Source organism: Antennarius striatus, chromosome 7 (assembly GCF_040054535.1).
Source record: "Antennarius striatus isolate MH-2024 chromosome 7, ASM4005453v1, whole genome shotgun sequence".
Taxonomy (NCBI): domain Eukaryota; kingdom Metazoa; phylum Chordata; class Actinopteri; order Lophiiformes; family Antennariidae; genus Antennarius; species Antennarius striatus.
Window position 1 is genome coordinate 23,196,937 of NC_090782.1, and position 19,048 is coordinate 23,215,984.

The 19,048-nt window shown below is 46.0% G+C and overlaps 1 protein-coding gene and 1 non-coding gene across 4 annotated transcripts in view; one reads left to right on the top strand and one right to left on the bottom strand.

Moving 5' to 3' along the window:
• The window catches only part of sox2 (SRY-box transcription factor 2), a 56,817-nt gene extending 38,109 nt beyond the window's left edge, over positions 1–18,708 (top strand). The window contains exons 4-6 of one of the 3 annotated variants that reach the window (XR_011036765.1): positions 15,714–15,799; positions 17,170–17,358; positions 17,535–17,671. The gene's annotated coding sequence lies outside the window, so the exon portion shown is untranslated. Of the gene's footprint in view, positions 1–15,713; positions 15,800–17,169; positions 17,359–17,534; positions 17,672–18,343 lie in introns of those variants that run through there. The other 2 variants (XR_011036766.1, XR_011036767.1) reach the window with 2 other exon arrangements.
• Positions 3,294–3,367, bottom strand: trnan-guu (transfer RNA asparagine (anticodon GUU)). The gene has a single exon. It is a non-coding gene; the product is annotated as a tRNA-Asn (tRNA).
• Positions 18,709–19,048: the final 340 nt, after the last annotated feature.

A 19,048-nucleotide genomic window follows, 5' to 3' on the forward strand; every position in this document is an offset into this window, starting at 1 on the left:
AATAAAAACCATCTTTAAATTAAATGTAAGGAAAACTCTGGTTTTTAAAACCTGATAGATTTGACTTCAGCCCAGATTTGAGCTTAAAGATCTCCCATGTCCCGGAGGATGTTTCCCCAGAGAGGGAGAGAGTGAGAGCCCATAAAGACCATATATATACCCATATATATACATATATATCATTAAATATTTGATTAAGACGCTGTCGATTGAATTCTTATAATATTGACCCAAAGCTCCAACGCAAACATTGATTAAACTCCACTTGAACTTGGCTTGAGCTCGTATTTCAAAAGATTTCCTGATCATAACCGGCCTCTGGCGTGGAAGTTTCCACCTGTGTGTGTGTGTGTGTGTGTGTGTGTGTGTGTGTGTGTGTGTGTGTGTGTGTGTGTGTGTGTGTGCGTGTGTGTGTGAGCCTGGGAGGGATAGAGAGACTAGGCAAATATAGGGCAGAGAGAGAGACTGAGAGGTTTGGCCCGGGTTGGGTTGGGTCGGGTTGGGTTTGGAGGGGTGGGTCGGGTTGGGAGGAGGGGGGGGGGGGTTGGGCGGGGCAGGTCGGGGGGGGTTGGGCGGGGCGGGTCAGCGCTGCAGCATTTGATTGTAAATAAGTGAGGAGTCAGTTCACACGCCGATCAGGTGACCGCCTGGAACAAGCGAGCCATTTGAATCAGGTGGCTATCTCCCTATCTGCGAGATCAGAGCCCTGTCACCCCCCCACCCTGCTCTCGTCATTGTGTGTCGCGCAGTTAGGGACACACACACACACACACACACCAGTGAAATGGCATGTCCCTCCCTGCTGGCTATAAGGGCAGGCAGAGTGGCTGGATGAGATTTCACTGTCTCATGTTAGGAGAGGTGAGGAAAGAGGAGAGGGACCCCCCCCCACCCCACACACACACACACACACACACACAACGCCCCCAAGCAGCATTTAGAACATCCTGAAACCCGTCGTGACATCCACAATGTCGCTGTCTAAAAATACATCCGAATAAATGTGTCTTAAACAAACTTGACTTCATTTCTACTTATTCCCTTTATCTTTTTTTAAAGTCTTAGAATATTTCTCAGGTTAATAAATTGTCAGTTTGAATCATAAACTAAACTCTGATGGTGTTTTATCCACAAACTGGACCTATATTCACGATTTTTACGCTGATTCAATTGTTCAGTGACCTTATTATTATTTTTTTTTAATAAAAAGCTGCAAAACGTGAACCGTAATTCCTACAGTGATAAAGATCTGTGATAAAACATTAAAAAAAAAACAGGCAAGCATCACAAATAATGGATAAATAATTAACACAATTCCTGTCAGCTGAATAAATAACTGATTTATCCTTTCAGTCCTGAATGAAAGTCCTTTAATTTTATGACTGATGCTCGTCTTTGTCGCTATATTGAAACGTGTGCTCCTCATTTAGTCTGCTGTCACCATAAAAGGCATGAAAAATGGATCAGATGCAACACACACACACACACACACACACACACACACACACACACACACACACACACACACACACACACACACACACACACACACACACACACACACACACACACACACACACACACACACACACACGTTGTTCATGTTGTGTCTTGACAACGACCCCCGGGGGAGGTGATAATGTGTGACAGCTGCTGCCTGTTCATATTGATTAAATGACAACCTGGATCATTTACCGATTTACCGACTGAAGGAGCTCAAATGTGAGACGCGGCCCTGAGGGAGGGGGCCCCCCGGTGGGTGGGGGGGGGGGGGTCCACCCGGGACGGACTGCAGTTTACAGTAAGAATGGAAATACAAGGGATAAAAACCGCATTTCAATCAAAATAAATGAAAGAAACATAGAGCAAAAAAAAAAATTTTTTTTTAGATATTCAGTTTTACTTCAGCTCAGATTTGAACTCTTAACTTTATAAATGTTGTATGAATGATTAGAAAGAAAAATGTGGATTCGTCAGATGTATTTAAATAGAAACTTTAAGCCTCAAAAAACATTTAAATAGAAGCAGAGGGATTGAAGAAACTAAATATTTAGTAAAGTATAATTAAATGTCCAAATTTAGGTGATTACTGTAAATCAAATTAGTGGAACTAAAAAGTTTAAAAAAAGAAAAAGTTATCAAGGTTAAGAGATCAGGAAGTATCAGTTTACAAGAACTTGGCATCTTAAAATTAATCACATAAAGGCGTCGATTCGACAAATTCCTCAGAAAAATTGTGTTAAAATGTTTTTATAAAGGAACCAGAGTGAGACCAGTTATGAATGAGGACGAGGTCGACGCAGACGATGAAGGAAAAGTTTTAATAAAAGGTCTCGCGGTTGGGTTGATGTGTACGCTAGTTAGTTAGTTAGCAGTCAACAGCACTGGGAACATTGGGAGCGCTGGGACAGACAAGATGTTTGCTAATTTGCCCCCGGTCCCGGTGCAGGAGGGTTTGGGTCGGTGGGTGTGTGTCCTTGGGAAGCGGCCAGGTGAGGATGTCGAGCACAGATTAAAGCAGAGATGGATCAGTCACTTCAGCGTGGGGGCCGCTGACTGACGGCTAGCCCCCAGGTCACCAACATGAACCCTATTGATTTTGAGTCGCCCCCCATCAGATCTGTGTGAGATGCTCCTCAAGGCTCAGACAGACAAACACTGATTGAAGGTAGAACTGATTTCTTTCTTCCCTCATGTCCTCCATTCATTAGTCTGGAGTGTGGGTGAATTTCTCCTTCGCTGGGGCTGCAGGAGCAGCATGGAGGGCGGGGTGCTGGAAGCTAATAGCGATAAAATGTCACTTTAAGTTTAACTTTGATAAAAAGTGGGACTGAAAAAGTTCAAACTTGTTGGTTTATACAGAAACAAGAGATAGCTGAGTTTTTCCAAAAATTATCCTGAGTGAGAAAAAAATTTTTTTTTTAAATCAAATTCTAAGGAGGCTTTTAAATAAGCAGCAGCAATAAAACCGTTTTTAAATTATCTCTGTTTTTTGACATGTAGGTAAACCCATTAAAAAAATAAAAATTCCTTCTCCAGAAAACAGGAAACAGAACATGGTTTGTCAAACTGAATCCAAATCACATCAAACACAATCCCTAATCAATAACGTCCTGATTCGTTTTTTTCCTGAAGTGTTTTCCAAAGGGGCTTTTTTTTTTTTTTAGCTAGAAGGTGCTAAAAAATGCATCCTCCTGTAGTACATGTATATTTTTTTATGAACATTTACTGACATGGAAGCCAGTCAAAATGTTATGAGTGCTTTTCTTCTCAAATGCATTGATTCCCCGAAGCGTCTCTGGGTGGGTTTGAACCACCAACCTTTCGGTTAACAGCCAAACGCGCTAACCCATTGCGCCACAGAGACTTGTCTCCAGCTTAAACCAGACTGACAAATGTTTGAGTGCCTTTTTAACCCAGAGGTGGGAAACTATTTATGTGCCGAGGTGTTTGACTTCAGCAGGTACTGTTGAATCCATCTGCAGAAGGTTAAACGTTTGGGTGTCCATCAGGGTTCTGTGTTCAGCCCACAGACAATCAGTGTAGAGGAACCTGATGTGGGAATGAATGCTGATGGTACCATTTCCTCCTGGGGACAAAGCCACATGTCAGTGGGTGTGAATGCCTGTTTTGTTGGGCGTTAAAGGGGGTGTAACAGGTTTATGTCGCGGCGATCCGTCGCTCGGAGCACAAACCAGTCAAAGGTGCAAATCTGAGTCAAAACCGTGTGTCGTCACAGCTGTGAACCAGAGAAGCAACACCTTCAATGAATTTATCCGAAATGAGACGGTCGTCCAGAGAAATTAATAAAATCCGTTGTTTAAGCGATGGGCTAGCGACGCTTTAGCGTTTCACTGCTTATGGAGTCAACATGACAACAATTTAGGGGTTAAAACGGGAGTTTTCCTCTTCATATCGGTAGCAAATGTTAATGTTTCAGCCATGAGTTCAGATATTTTCTCAAACACTCGCTCATCTTTTGTCGCCACTGCAGTTTCAGTCTCAAACTGGTTTCAGCTTCTAAACTTCCCCAAACTGAAATGGAGCGTTGGAAATAACTCGTCCCACCCCGAAGCTCTCTTGTACTTTGGAAGCTGCGTTGAATCAAACTTTTTATTTACTCTGCGTCGGGTGGGAAAACGTAGAAAGACTCCAGAGAGGAGAGAACAAAGCGGCCCTCGCTGTGGCCGTGGACGCTGGGAGGGGACGTCTGCACTGGGAGCACTGGGAGCACTGGGAGCACTGGCCTAATAAGGCGAAATACCAGACTGTGAATAATCTCCCAGTAAACTGTCTACTCATGAAAAACACAGAGATGCACAAGCAGCAACTCTCGCTTTCTGCCCGGCTGTCCTCCCCCCGCCTCCCCCATCCTCTCTCTACCTCTCTCTCTCTGCCCACACCATCCTGTCCTTCTCTTCTTTCTTTACTTTCTCCATCCTGTCCTCCTCCTCCTCTTCCTCCTCCTCTTCCTCGTCCTCCTCCTCCTCCTCCTCCTCGTCTCGTCTCAGTAAGTAGGATAAGGCTTGGAGAGCTCTGTCGTCGTGGTAACTGCCACAAGTATTCAGTTTGAAGTTTGAGGAGGTCAGTTTGCGGGTCAGAGTAACACACACACACACACACACACACACACACACACACACACACATTGAGGGGGACCCCCATTTGGGCCGGGGGTCCTGCTACAGAAGGGGATTTGGATGTTTTCAGCAGCTCTGCATCAGAAACGGTTTTGACAGGTTTTCATTAGTTTAAAACGACCAAATGTATGAAAACCAACAATAAAAATAACCTACAAGTGAACCTGTATTAGTTTTACACATTTATTTAGTTAAATTGTGAAGTTAAAGTATCTGGAATAAATCAGCTGGATGAAAAATTGAGGTTAATGTCATTTAGACGGTGTATCAATAATAATTTAATTTAATTATGTTATAAAATAATGATAAACTTGTTTAGCTTTAACATAATTCTATGCTTTACTCTGTTTTGCTGCTTTTTTCTTGTTTTATATTTATCTAAAGTAATTTAATGTGGAATTATTCAATTTCCACACATTTGTAATGATAATTTATAGGGAATAAAAGCACAGATAAAAAGTTGAAGGTGGGGAAACGACTAAAAACCTGGACCTCGGTGATGTTTAGGGATTAACCGTTCGGATTTGCCCCAAAAACAACAGCGTGAATTACTGTCCAGCCACAGTCCAACCGTCACCAAACGTTTTGTCTCGTCCTCAATGAAACCTTGTTGTACGCTTGAGCGGGGGCCAGATCGTGTCTCCGTGTGGACTCATGACGCAGACACCTTCAACGCCAGCTTCGCCCCATCGCTCCAACACAAACACAAAGTGCTCCACACTGCAGGTGCAGCCGCTCATTCACAGGCTGGGAAAAAAAAAAAAAAAAACAGGCTGTAAAGTCAGCTTCTAGCGGCGTGACAAACGTTCTACCAGCATCTTCCTCTGAGCAACAACAGCAGCAGAACTCTGGAGCTGCTGGAGGTTTCTGTGGATGAGGCGACTGAAACAAAGTTTTCTGTTTGTGATCGAGTTACAGGAGCAGATTTAAAATGATTTTTTTTTGGTTTTTTAGCAGAAACTTTACTAAACTTTCCCTCTTCATTTTTTTTTTTTTTCTGTGTGTCTATCCTGGGTGGTTTCTGATGTAAATGTTTTCAGTCAGTTGGCGGCTGAGTCTCAGCAGGTGGTCCGCCAAATCCACCGCAACCCCCGGCAACCTCTGTCCAGCCAATCCCAACCCCGGCCTGCCCGCCACTCCGCTTAGTTAGCCCTGACAGGAGCCCTCTGTGTGTGTGTGTGTGTGTGTGTGTGTGTGTGTGTGTGTGTGTGTGTGTGTGTGTGTGTGTGTGTGTGTGTGTGTGTGTGTGTGTGTGTGTGTGTGTGTGTGTGTGTGTGTGAGAGAGAGAGAGACAAAGGGAGAGAGAGCAGCTGAGAAAAAGTACTCAGAGGACAGGGTGTGTTTTTGGAGTGGTCATTAAAAGTTTATTAAAAAGTCTTCAACCGTTGGGAGAATTAGTTTGAGTATCTGTGTGGTGTGTGTGTGTGTGTGCAGGTGTGTGTGTGTGTGTGTGTGTGTGTGTCACTAGAAACCCCATGGTTCCTCTTCCGTCCATCCAGAATGTTCTCCCCCTCTCTGCCACCACACTATCATGTGACCTGTTGCTCCATCTATCTACCGAGGCAAAAGCTTTTCCACCCATTGTGTTCATGTTGGTGAAAGGCATTGTGGGAAATGCAGTAGATTACGCAGTGCGTGAGCACAGCAGGCGAGCGAGTGCGAAAGGGAGCAGGTGAAACTGAAGCGTTCACTAGAGATGATCACACTTATAATGGTTAAAGTTAAAAACTATCAGATATAAAAGCTAAAGATTTTAGCAGCATTTCAATAAATAATGTTTTTTGAAACGAAAATGAAATTAAATAAATCGCACTAGAATTAAAAACTTGATCCGTTAAGCGTCAGAAAAAAATCAGCTGAGAAGAAAGTGAATTATTTGGACTGAACCTTTTTATTTAACGAATCGATGAACGTTGAGTCTTAAAATAATTTACATGTTTTGCATGAGGGGGGAAAAGACATGTTTAACCCCCATATTCCATCTACAAATCAATTATATCCTGGCTGAACGGAGCACTTCCTGTATTGTTCCCTCCCCTTCCTGTCTGAATACCCCACCCCCCCTCTCTCCTGTGGGAGTGATGTGATGATGATGATGATGATGGCGATCAACAGAAGGAAAGTTATTTTTCTGTTGTGTGTGTGTGTGTGTGTGTGTGTGTGTGTGTGTGTGTGTGTGTGTGTGTGTGTGTGTGTGTGTGTGTGTGTGTGTGTGTGTGTGTGTGGTGTTCATGTCCAAGCTATCATCAGCTCTGATTGGCTTTGAGTGGCTCTGAGTGCCGGGTCCATCCCAAGCACTTTCCCGGGTCGTCAGGAGCAGTGTGTGTGTGTGTGTGTGTGTGGTCATGTGATCAACAAAAAACTACCAAAGCCGTATCAGGATATGAGGAAGGCAGAGTGGTTTCAGAGACTGTAATTTAACCAAAGAGAGCGATTCCTGGTCAGCCGGACCCCCATGAGAGGATCTCTGAGGCGGCCCCGCCCCCATTCATTAATATTCCGGCCTATCAGGACATCCGTTCCACTTTGACCCCGATCGGAAACTTTTATGCTCCGGCTTTCAGCCTTTCTGGTGCAAACGGGGCCCTAAAAGTGCAACAGGTGACGGAGGGAAGTGGACGAGGAAGACCTCGTTTCTCTACACAGCAATCAAACGCCACCAATAAAAGAGTCAGAGAAACTCAGGGAGGGGGGCCAGGAGAGGAAGTATGGTGGATCTAACCCCCCCACACCCCTCCTTAGCTTCATACATACCAAAGGAGGGAAGAGAAAGGCCCCCGTTAATGTTTAACCAGCCTCTATAAAGACATGAGCAAACAGAACGAGTGCGTCAGGTACGACACCAACGAAGAAGACAAGTGTTTAAAGTGTTTAAAGTATTTAGATGTTTAAATGTTTAGATGTTTAAATGATTAAATGTTTAAATGTCACAACAGAATAATTTAAAGAACAAATGACGTAAAATCACAAGTCAGGGATTCATGGAGATTTTGCGATTGAAGCCAACGGTGGTTTGTAAAACTTTATCGACAAACGTCAAACACATTTGTCAAATATATCCACAAATATGACAGTCATGCTGTCAGCAGTGTGTGTGTGTGTGTGTGTGTGTGTGTGTGTGTGTGTGTGTGTGTGTGTGTGTGTGTGTGTGTGTGTGTGGGTGTGTGTGTGTGTGTCCATATGTGCATGCTTGGAAGTATGCGTGTGTGTCAAAAAAGGGAAAGCTCTTTTTTTTTTGGCCAAGTTGGCATTACTTAGCGTGTGTGTGTGTGTGTGTGAGAGTGTATGTGTGTGTGTGTGTGTGTTTGTGTGTGTATGTTGCCTCTTTGTATAGAAAGTGCTGTGCGCAGTAGAACGGGGGATTTGGTGCCATCAGCACAGTGATGTCAGCACACACAGACAAACAAAACCAGAATCCAAACCCTCTGCTAACTACCCACAAGCCCTCCCGGTCTCTGTGGGGGGCCCTGCCTGGGGGCCCACCGACACACACACACACACACACACACACACACACACACACACACACACACACACACACACACACACACACACACACACACACACACACACATAATCGAACACTAGTTGTCATGTAGTTTTTGTGATGTTTGTGAAGTCAGGACAACTTGTTCGACACCTTCCCCCTCGACTGCGTCTTAGCAGCGAGTGAGCGATCACATCAGAAACACACCTCTGTTTGCTTTGGCCCGGCCCGCCGCCTCACACACACACCTAACACACTCACCTAACACACACGTCATGACACGGTTGTTAGCATGTTGGCGAACGTCGGCCGAGGCCGATGGGGATGTCAGTTTAACGCTACCTGTAACCATCACAGGTTGTGTTCACTTCAGTGGGATGTCGTCCAATGATGAGGTGATAGTGTATGTGTGTGTGTGTGTGTGTGTGTGTGTGTGTGTGTGTGTGTGTGTGTGTGTGTGTGTGTGTGTGTGTGTGTGTGTGTGTGTGTGTGAACGAACAGAACAGTCGTGTGACGTCAGATGACTGGAGACAGAAGAACTGAGAGGCTTTCAACGCTTCCATCGACTCAACGGCAAGTTAGAAACTGTTGTTTGTCTTCACTCTTTTAAATACTCTTCTGTCCAAAACAGAAGTGTGTGTGTTTGTGTGTGTGTGTGTGTGTGTGTGTGTGTGTGTGTGTGTGTGTGTGTGTGTGTGTGTGTGTGTGTGTTGTGTGTGTGTGTGTGTGTGTGTCTGTCTGTACAGAGGGATCGGGGTAACTACTGGACCCAAACAGGTCCTCATTGTGCAGCAGGAGGAAGAGCCGGGTAGCGCTGCACCCTATTCAGTTTGGAGTGGGGTGGGAGGGGGTACTGTACACACACACACACACACACACACACACACACACACACACACACACACACACTCGTGGGTGCCACAATAGTTTCCTCTGACCCATATAATGAGGGTTTTCTTCCTCTCTATCCGCTGCCGGGTTAGTTTTATCTAATCCATCTGATTGGGTTAACTTTAGCCTGAATGCTACACGCTTGTTGCCGGGCAACACAACTTGAGTCAGCAGAGTGGTTGTGTAACAATTTATTGTAGAACTTTATGGGCCATTTGAGTGATCGCTCATCATCTAATCTTGTCAGAAAGTTCTATTTCATGTTGCTGATTCTGAACAGTGACAGCGACAACTACTGGCCTGGAGGGCACACTGCAGCCCGGAGTCGGGTTTTTGTTTTTGTTTTTTTGAAAGTTCTCTCGGTTTTTAGCGAAATGTTTGCATGTTGTATCGCGAATGTTTCCTCATGGGGTCTATTTCGAACAAAGAGTCAGTACGGAGCCAGTCTTCACAGAAAGATGGGCGTGATTTGATCGGACATGTGATCGGAGCAAAGCGCCTCATAAATCAGTTCTAGTTCAAAACGTGAGGATGTGAGAGCAACCAATCACGGCTCGTCTTTTCACCTGAATAGTGAAGCAACTCCGTAATGATAAATAACTCTGAATTTATTACTGATTCAAGTTACAAACATTCAGTTACACAAACAACAAATGTTTGTCTGTTATAACATAAAACCTTTTAATTTTTCAGGTTATCAAACCCACAGAACTCCATCAATCAAGGATCAAACTATCCAAGAGAATAGAGCAAATTAACATCAAACACAAGTTAGGACATTAACTTTGTTAAAATAAGAGTTAAAATGGGCTGAATTACTGCATCATGGGAAATGTAGTTGTGGATACTTTTTTAGACACTCTGACCTTTTATGCTCTCGCGGGCCACATAAAATGATGTGGTGGGCCACATTTGGCCCCCGGGCCTTGAGTTTGTCACATGTAAGTCGATCGATTTTATGAAGCAGGCAGAGGCATCTGAGACGGGTTGTGTTTGATCGGATCGTTACGAATGAATGAATGAATGAATGAATGAATGAATGAATGAATGAATGAATGAATGAATGAATGAATGAATGAACCTGCTGAATTAGCCACAGGTTGTTACCCTCTACACCAAACTAGCCTGTCATCAATCTGAACCTGCTTTGGCCCCGCCCACTGTGTTACCTCGTTCTGCACATCCACCGGATGGAGGAGATGAAGCACGTCGTGTAGGGGGGTGGGTGGGTGGGGCGTCCTGGAGGTGGGGGGGGGGGGGCAGGGACAGGAATGTGTCAACTCGCTGTCAACTGCGCGTTTCTTTGTCGTATAACTGCAACACATAAAGTCGCCTTTTTCACACCTTCACCTCGTCCCCCCCCCAGTCCTCCATCCCTTTTTCCCCGTGCTCACACACACACACACACACACACACACACACACTGGCAGCAGTAGCCCGGCCTGCGCCGGTGCAGCTGTGACCAGAACAATAGCATTCCTCAGGTTTTAAACGCCGGGCACTTAGATTCCTAACAGTGGAATTTCTGATGGGGAGGAGCTGGGGTGGTGGGGGGGTGTGGGGGGGTTGCTATAGGACGCAGAGACGCCTCGTAAGGAGACGTACGGCTGTAAAGCGCCCTGATTTGTGGGTTTTATGAGAACGATGGATGGGTTGATGGGAACGGGGCGGGGCTGGGGGGGGGTCTCACCTCACATCCTCTGTTCCTTAGATGTGACATTCCCAACGCTCCGGTTTAGCGGTTTAAGTGGGGGGGGGGGCGTCCCGCGGCCCCCCCTATGTGTGGATAGAGACACCTGTTAAGTCAACACGACGTCTCCCGGTGCATTTTTTGGCACATGTGGTGCTGAAGGACACACGGTAGGGGGGTAAGAGTGTTACACCAGGGGTGGGGAGAGGAAACAAGAGAAGACGTGTTGCGTGTGTTTGACTTTCAGGCACTTTCACACCTGAAGGTTTTAATGTTTAATTCAAACAAATTGAAAATCCCCCCCCCCCCATATTTCTGTTTGTCGTCGTTGCATTCCCTTGTTTGTTCCCCTTTCTACACCTAAGGGGCGTTAACATGACAACAGTTTAAAACCCCAACACTGTAAACACGTTTTGATTGTTTTACGGTTGTTGGTTTCCATGACAACGCCCCAGAGTTGAGAACAATGGACACAAACAACTAGAAAACCACATCAGACTGTCCAGTTTGGTTGCTCACGTCGCTGCGGTGTAGATTTGCACACTTTGATCTCCTGACAGCGCCACCTACTGGCCTGGCATGCACAGGACAGTGTTCCAGTCGTTTCAATGGAATCCATTCTGGAAGAAGTTGCAGGTTGAACGCAGAACTTTTCAAATAAATGCAAAAGAGGAACATTTAAAACTGATCGTCTTCCTGTGGAAAACCCAGAGCACTCATAGTTTCAAGTGTTAGAAAAATGCTGTGGCTTCACCCCACACACAGCACCGAGCTGCCCGACTATCAGTCCATCTGAAATAACCCCAAAAAATAATGATTCTCTCATTAACCACGCCTGTTTCACAATTTAAATATAAATGAATCTAATTTAGAAAACCTTGGCCACGATGAAGGAGACTCATTTGGAGCCAATCTAAAATTAATGAGGGCATCTGGAGAGAGGGAGAGCGGAGAGGGGCCCAGCGTGGCTTAACAGATACCGGCGCTAACAAGCTACTGTACTTTAAACACTGGAAAATCCCCATTAATTTTAAAGTTAACGCATTACTATACTCTGCACGGTGGAGGGGGGGTGGGGTGGAGGGGGTCTTGATGTTGGTTAGAACACATTACAGCAAGTGTCTCCATGGCCTCCAGCAGTCGGGCCTCCTTTACGCTGTCGTACATCAGCGTTTATCAGACTCCAACTGCCACACAGAATTATAGTCTTCACACACAATGGCTCCTGAATGAGTGTGTGTGTGTGTGTGTGTGTGTGTGCGTGTGTGCAGGATCCGACGTTGAGCCCTTAATGCCATCGTCGTTAGAATGTCCTGTATGGAATTACCTACAGAGGTAGGAGTGTGCAGAACTGCAGAGGTGAAGCAGTGCGTGCAAATGCACGCGGCATTTCTCATTTGCATGAGAAATTTATCGACGAATTGATCGTCGAATGGAATTTGTCACAAAAACTCCTGCAGGACTAGAAGCAGAGGTGACGTGTTGCGTTTTCTGCACATAAATCACCCCTAGGCCTCCGGTGTGGCTGCTTAAAACAAAGCGTCTCCACCGACACGCGGCTGCAGCGACAGCCGTTTGCCTGGCCTACCCCCCCCCCCCACACCACCACCACCACCACCACCCCACCCCAGCAGCAGCAGATGCCAGCCGGCTCCCACAGCGACTGTTTGGTTTTGCAGGTTTAATTCCCGATGGGTTTGGGTCCAGAGTGATTAGGCGGAGCCCTAAAGGCCAGCAGGCTTGTCAGGTGTCTCCACACATTAACGTTGTTCTGCTCACACCCGGAGCTGACAGCACAGCGAGGCACAGGCGCACTGATCTGACGTGGTGGGAGGCAGGAGCTGGGATCGTTCATCCAGTCGTCCACATTCGGGGGGTTAGACGTGTTTAAAGTGTTTTATCTGCGTGTCTTAACATTTTAAACAAGTTGTGTAGAAGTTTAAAAAAAAAATCAAACAATTTCAAAAGTTTCAAACTGAATTTCCTCAAAAGGTTTTGTGTGTTTTCAAAACTGTGATGTCGTCTTGTGAACTTTTTAAAACTTTAAAAACCAAACTTTCTTCCAACAAATGTGAAGAAACTGTCTTTTATTTAGAGAAAATGCGGGGGAAAAAAACATGGGAAAAATGTTTAATTTATCTTGACAGCATCGTTCTAAACATGACACGTTGAAATAAATTTAAAAAAAAAAAAGTTGAGATGTAATTGAATAAAAGCTGAAGTTGTGCAGAAGTTAAAACTCCAACCATTTCAAACAGCTTCAAACTATTTTCCGCGTGTTTTTGCAAAACTGGGATGTCGTCTTAGAGCTTTTTAAACCTTTAAAACTCTCTCTTAATTTTTTTTTTTGGAGAAAATGCAAAAACATGAAAAATGTTTTAAGGCCATTTTCCTCGAGGGGGGAGTGGAATCGGTAGCATTTATATTTCTATGTTTTTGGAGGGGGTGTGTGGGGGGGTTCTTCCTTCCTGATGACTTTGGGGCGACGCGCTGATGGATACGGCCTCAACATTTTCTCTAGCCTTTAACCCTTAGAGCGCCGGTGTTGTTGCTCCACCGCTGGATTCACATAAACCCGCATTGTGTGTGTGCACAAACAACTTCCTGCATGCAGACGTCCAGCTTGTTAATGTGGGGGGGGGGACTCTTCCTGCTTCTGACCTCCAACCTCATTGTGCCCCACCCACACCCGCCGCTTACACAGCATGGTGCAGCTATAGGGAGGGGTGTGTGTGTGTGTGTGTAGGCAGAGAAGGTGATGCTAGGTTTTTGAGTAGGGGGGGGGGGGTTACTTGTATCCTGGACTGAGGAGCTCGGGAATAAAGTGGAGGAGGAGTGGTGGTGGTGGGGGGCACCTGCTGAGAGGGCAGCCTCTATCCACTCCTCCTCCTTCCTGCTCCAGCGCTCCCTCCATCCCCAGCCTCCCCCCACACCCCCAACCCCCGCCCCCCCACCCGTCGGGGTAAAGTACATTACATGCTTGCTAATCAAACTTCCATTACAAGTTTCCAGGGAACGAACCGACAGACTCCCGTCTGCTTCTCCTTCTTCCTTTTCTTCTCCTCACTCACCGGAGCGGAGCATCGCTCGCTTTCCTCCACGGGAACTCAGACAGTCTGAGGAGGAGTTCCACCTCCAGACCCAGAAAAATCACCTGCAGACGTTCTGAAGGTCTAAATAAATCAGTTTAAATCAGCCTAGAAGGCAGATCAGGGATCAGTTGTCAAACGGGACGAAGTGGCTTCAGCTTCCAAAGCAGGTGGATTGGAGGGGGAGCGGTGAAACCAGACGACTCATCAGCAGGGGAGGGAGGAGGACGACGGTGATGATGAAGATGATGATTCAATCAGATGAAGCCCCCTCTGGTGACTCATCACCCACCCCCCACTCCCCCCCAACATGCTCTCAAAGCGCTCTTGATCAGTAAGTATAGATAATGTAGGCTCTCCTTATATGGACGTGTTCCTGAGCCTCATTGGTGGAGCTTCATCATGAGGGATCGGCGATCTGCGTTCCCATCATGCATCGGGGGCGACTTCTGCCACAGAGAATGAGTGATTCTCGCTAACTTTTACGTGCAAAACATTTGTTTTCTTAACAGAGTCCAGATTTCTTCAGATTCTGACTCGAATAATTCAAATCGAACAATTTGAGCCCGGAAAAACGTCTCAGTGGGGGGGGGGGGGGTGCTGCAGAAACTTCCTACGCTGGCCTCCCAGTATAGCTACGTAATAATGAGGGCAAGACACACACACACACACACACACACACACACACACACACACACACACACACACACACACACACACACACACACACACTCGGGGCTGAGCCTGGCCCCACGGCTGATTAGCGGTGCACAAAGGGCCCAAACAGAAGTACGGAGGGCACACAATGGGAGCAGGGCCTCAAGGCGTGGCTTACTTCTGCCCTGAGGGAGGGGGGGGGGGGCAAGAGAGCCCTGAGAGACAGGGTGAGAGAGAGAGGGAGGGAGGGGGTCCTACTGAGCTGGACGGGCAACTGAAAATGGTGGGGGGGTCAGGAAAGTGACAGAAGCAGAGAGGAGTTTTGTTTTCGTGCTGATAAAGACGTGCCGGGTTTCTACCCCCCCCCCCATCGGAAAAACCGGACCGACCGGTCCGAACTGTCCCATCCAAGCCCCCGTCCGTCCACCTGCTCACCAGACGTCAGGTGATCACATTCAATCAGAGCTCGTCTGCTGGAACCCGATGAGGGGACACGTCTGGTCCCGTGTCAATGTGACGTCTGCAGGTGGTTATAAGGCTTCACAACCCTCAGTCATGTCGACATGAAGATGACATTTAAGACAAATTCATTTTAGACAAGTTTGGGACCAAATTCTCCCAGAAGGATCGGAATCGTTACGAGATCCGGTCTCACTGATGTTGTATCCATCCGCCGACGCGTTGTAAAGAACGAGATCCGGTCTCACTGATGTTGTATCCATCCGCCGAGGCGTGGAAAAGAACGAGATCCGGTCTCACTGATGTTGTATCCATCCGCCGACGCGTGGTAAAGAACGAGATCCGGTCTCACTGATGTTGTATCCATCCGCCGAGGCGTGGTAAAGAACGAGATCCGGTCTCACTGATGTTGTATCCATCCGTCAATTTTCCACCCGATATTTGCTCGTATGTCGAACAAAAATACGAATAGAATAGCGACTCGTATCTCAAATATCTCGTATCTGGCGGTACTACTTTCTGGGTGTTATAAGGCTAATTGCTGGGTTTCTCTTCACAATTAGGAGAAAATCAAAGCTATTAAAGATGAAATAACTATTAAATAACTCTTCAGTAGATGCAGGAAGTTACATCTGGTGAATTCAGACAGGAAGTGAGGTTGGATGTAATTCCCCAGCTGGTTTTTTTTGCGTTACTGCGCCCACATTAGACGCTGAGCGCTTCAGAATCATCCCAGATTTGTATCTGCATTCCAACACAGAGGGAATATTACACTAATGAACGCGGCCTTCTGTTCGCAGAGGAGCGGCGGCGGCTGTAATCTCCACCGCTCCCTCAGCGGCGCTGACCGGGGCGCCACCTACACTTCATTAACAACCAGAGGAAGGTATGGAATTAACCCCCTCCTCTGTTTCTGCTCTCCTCTATCTGCCCATCTCCTTTTTTTTCCTTCAAGAAATATCTGAGAACATGAAACTCTCCTAAACTAGTTCCTCCGTATCAGTTCAAACACAACTTCCTCTCATTTCCACCGTTAAAACAGAAGCTGGTGGAATATTTAGAAGAGCAACAGATAAAAGATGTGGGGGGTGGGGGCAGGGCTGAAAAGCTGCTAAAGACAATTTAGCTTTTCTGCTTCTTTTCCTGTTTTTCCAATTATTTAATGCTATTTAAACACACACACACACACACACACACACACACACACACACTCATTAACGGTCCTCGGCGATGGAGAGGCCTCTGTAATAAGTCACGCAGTAATTGTGTTTGATAAATCATAAAAGGAGGTCATCAGAGGAAAGCTAGCTGTAATAAAATGATAAAACAGACAATTATAAAATAAAAAAAATAAAAGTAAAATAAAAAAAACCCATGCTCTTTAATTTTAACACATTCCGTTTAAACCGGAGCGATTTGATGAGATGCTGAACGCCCCGGGTGTGTTCGTTCAGTGCGTTTACCAGGCGTCCAATCAGACGATGTGATTGGTGGGCAGTGACATCACCTTTTCAAATATTCATCTGTGTTTGGATAAATATAAATAAGAAACTTTCTCCATGACGACCAAACGGACCGGCTTTAACACAACGCTGCTCCGCCCGTCAACCAGAAACACACAGGTGTGAAAGTACCTGCAAAACCGTCCCGACTGGGTCGTCATAGAAACGGACCGATGATGTAAACCGAGAACCGAATCCCATCTTAGTCACATGATCACATTTTATCTTTTAGGTTCGTGTGTTTTTGTATAAAAATCTCTTTCCTCACTGATTCCATGACGACCAGAGATCCCCCAACACAAAGGGTTAAAAAAAAATGTGTGTGTGTGTGTGTGTGTGTGTGTGTGTGTGTGTGTGTGTGTGTGTGTGTGTGTGTGTGTGTGTAGGTGCCAGTGTGTAAAATAACATGGAAAAGGTGATTTTCCACTATAGTGAGGCTTCCACACGGTTTCCTCCAGGCAGCAGTCGAGACATGATTGAATTTTTTGTGTGTGTGTGTGTGTGTGTGTGTGTGTGTCTGTGTGTCTGTGTGTCTGTGTGTCTGTGTGTGTGTGTGTGTGTGTGTGTGTGTCAGAGAAGAGTCAGGACATCATCTCGGCTCCTCTCCCTCGTCTCTTCACATCCAACAAAACTCTTGTATTTGAATAAAAACAAAACAGAATCGCTCGTCCACGGCGACGCCTTCACGTTGATACCAGAGAGGGTCACACCCGAGGGTCGTCTGACGACACACACACTGTCTGTCTCCCTGTAGGTGGTGCCGCTGACGGCCTGGGGGGGTGGGGGCGGAGCTTCAAGGAGAGGTCGCCATCGGTGCTGAGAACCGTTTGCAGCTGGAGCAAAAAGTCGATTAAAGTGGATCAAACTGAACCGATCTGAACTGGAATAACCTGAAGTGAAACGAAAGCTTCAGTCGGACAGGACACACACCTGGGGGGTGGAGGTGTGTGTGTGTGTGTGTGTGTGGGAGGGGGGTGGTGGAATATCTTAAAATCATCCAGATGAAAGCTGTCTTTTTAAAAGATTTTAACACTGTGTGATGATGTCGTTCTAAACTGTGCATTTTATTCTCTTCTGTACATAAACCTCAATTTTCCCACTATGTCTGTGTCCCTGAAGGCAACAGTCCCGTCTCAGGTTGAATCTGGTATCAAGGTGTGTTTGAGATGAAGATCTGGATCATCACCAAACTGATGGGGTCGTTTTTAGAGCCGCGCCCCACGTCTGTAAAAAGTTTTCACATCGTTTCTGTAAAGTTTCTTTATTTCTTTTTAAAAATATATTTAACAATAAATCAACTTTTCTGAAGCCCGACAGCGTTTGTCTGTTTCTGCAAATCAGCAATTAAAAGAAAAAACTTTCAATAAAATGTGTCTTTTAGGTTCATTTTTAACACGCTAATACACATGTGCAACACACACACACACACACACACACACACACACACACACACACACACACACACAAAGGAACACACACAGAACAGTAGCCCGTGGCTATCTGCAGCAGTGAGTGTAAATGATCGCATATCTGTGGTCATAACTCACAGCCATACAGGCTACTGATGGAAGCTGACACCCAATGTCTCTGCCTGTGTGTGTGTGTGTGTGTGTGTGTGTGTGTGTGTGTGTGTGTGTGTGTGTGTGTGCTGTCTCGTTTCCCGTCCCTTCTGTCTCTTTTCGTCTTCCTCTTCGGTGCCTCGGGTGATGAAACTGACTCTGTCACATCAAACCGTCAACCCCCAACCCCCCCCCCCCCCAACAACCCCCAGCCCGCCTTTTTCCTCCACCCATCCACACACACATTTACACACACACACTTTTGTTTGCACACACTCTAGAGCTGCATTAGTGTGTTTAACCTTATTGATTAGGTCTTGTCTGGTGATACAAATCAGGGTGATCAATCACTGATATCTGTGTTTACAGGGCGGAGATGGGCTGATATTGATGGATGACAGATTAATCAGTAAGCATGAGCGCCGGGACAAAACACACACGGGATCCGTTTTCACTGTGAACTCAGAGCCGGAGTTGAACATCCTTGTGAAGTCAGGAGCAGACCAGAACTTTAAAACACACACCCCCTCAAGGATGAAGAAAGGCGGCGATGAAGACCATCAGGATGGGGGCTGTGATCCAACACCAGCAGACTGGCTGGAGGAAGCCACCAGGATGACCTGGTGGCTAACGTTAGCCTTTACGGCTAACAAAGATCCAGACCCGTTTCACTAAAAGACACAAATCCTGTCGCGTTCTCATCAACTATATATAAAGTTGGGTTTTTTTATGACTTTGAGGCAATAATAAAAACAATGAAATCATTTTTTTAATTAAATGAAGCCCACAATTTAATTTTTTTTCCCCATTTAAATAAAGGCTTCTACTATTTTGCAGCTCCGTAAATCTGAGGACACGGAATGTAAAAATGAAATGAAGAGGCTGCCGGGTTCCTGCGGTTCTCCTGCGTTTACTGTAATCACACACGCCTCTAATGTTCTCAGGTGTCATGCGCGCACACACACACACACACACACACACACACACACACACTCACAGTAATTGAAAACCTCCCCCTTTAACACTGAGACGCCCTGAAGCCCTCTGACACACTCTGTCCACATCACCTGCTCT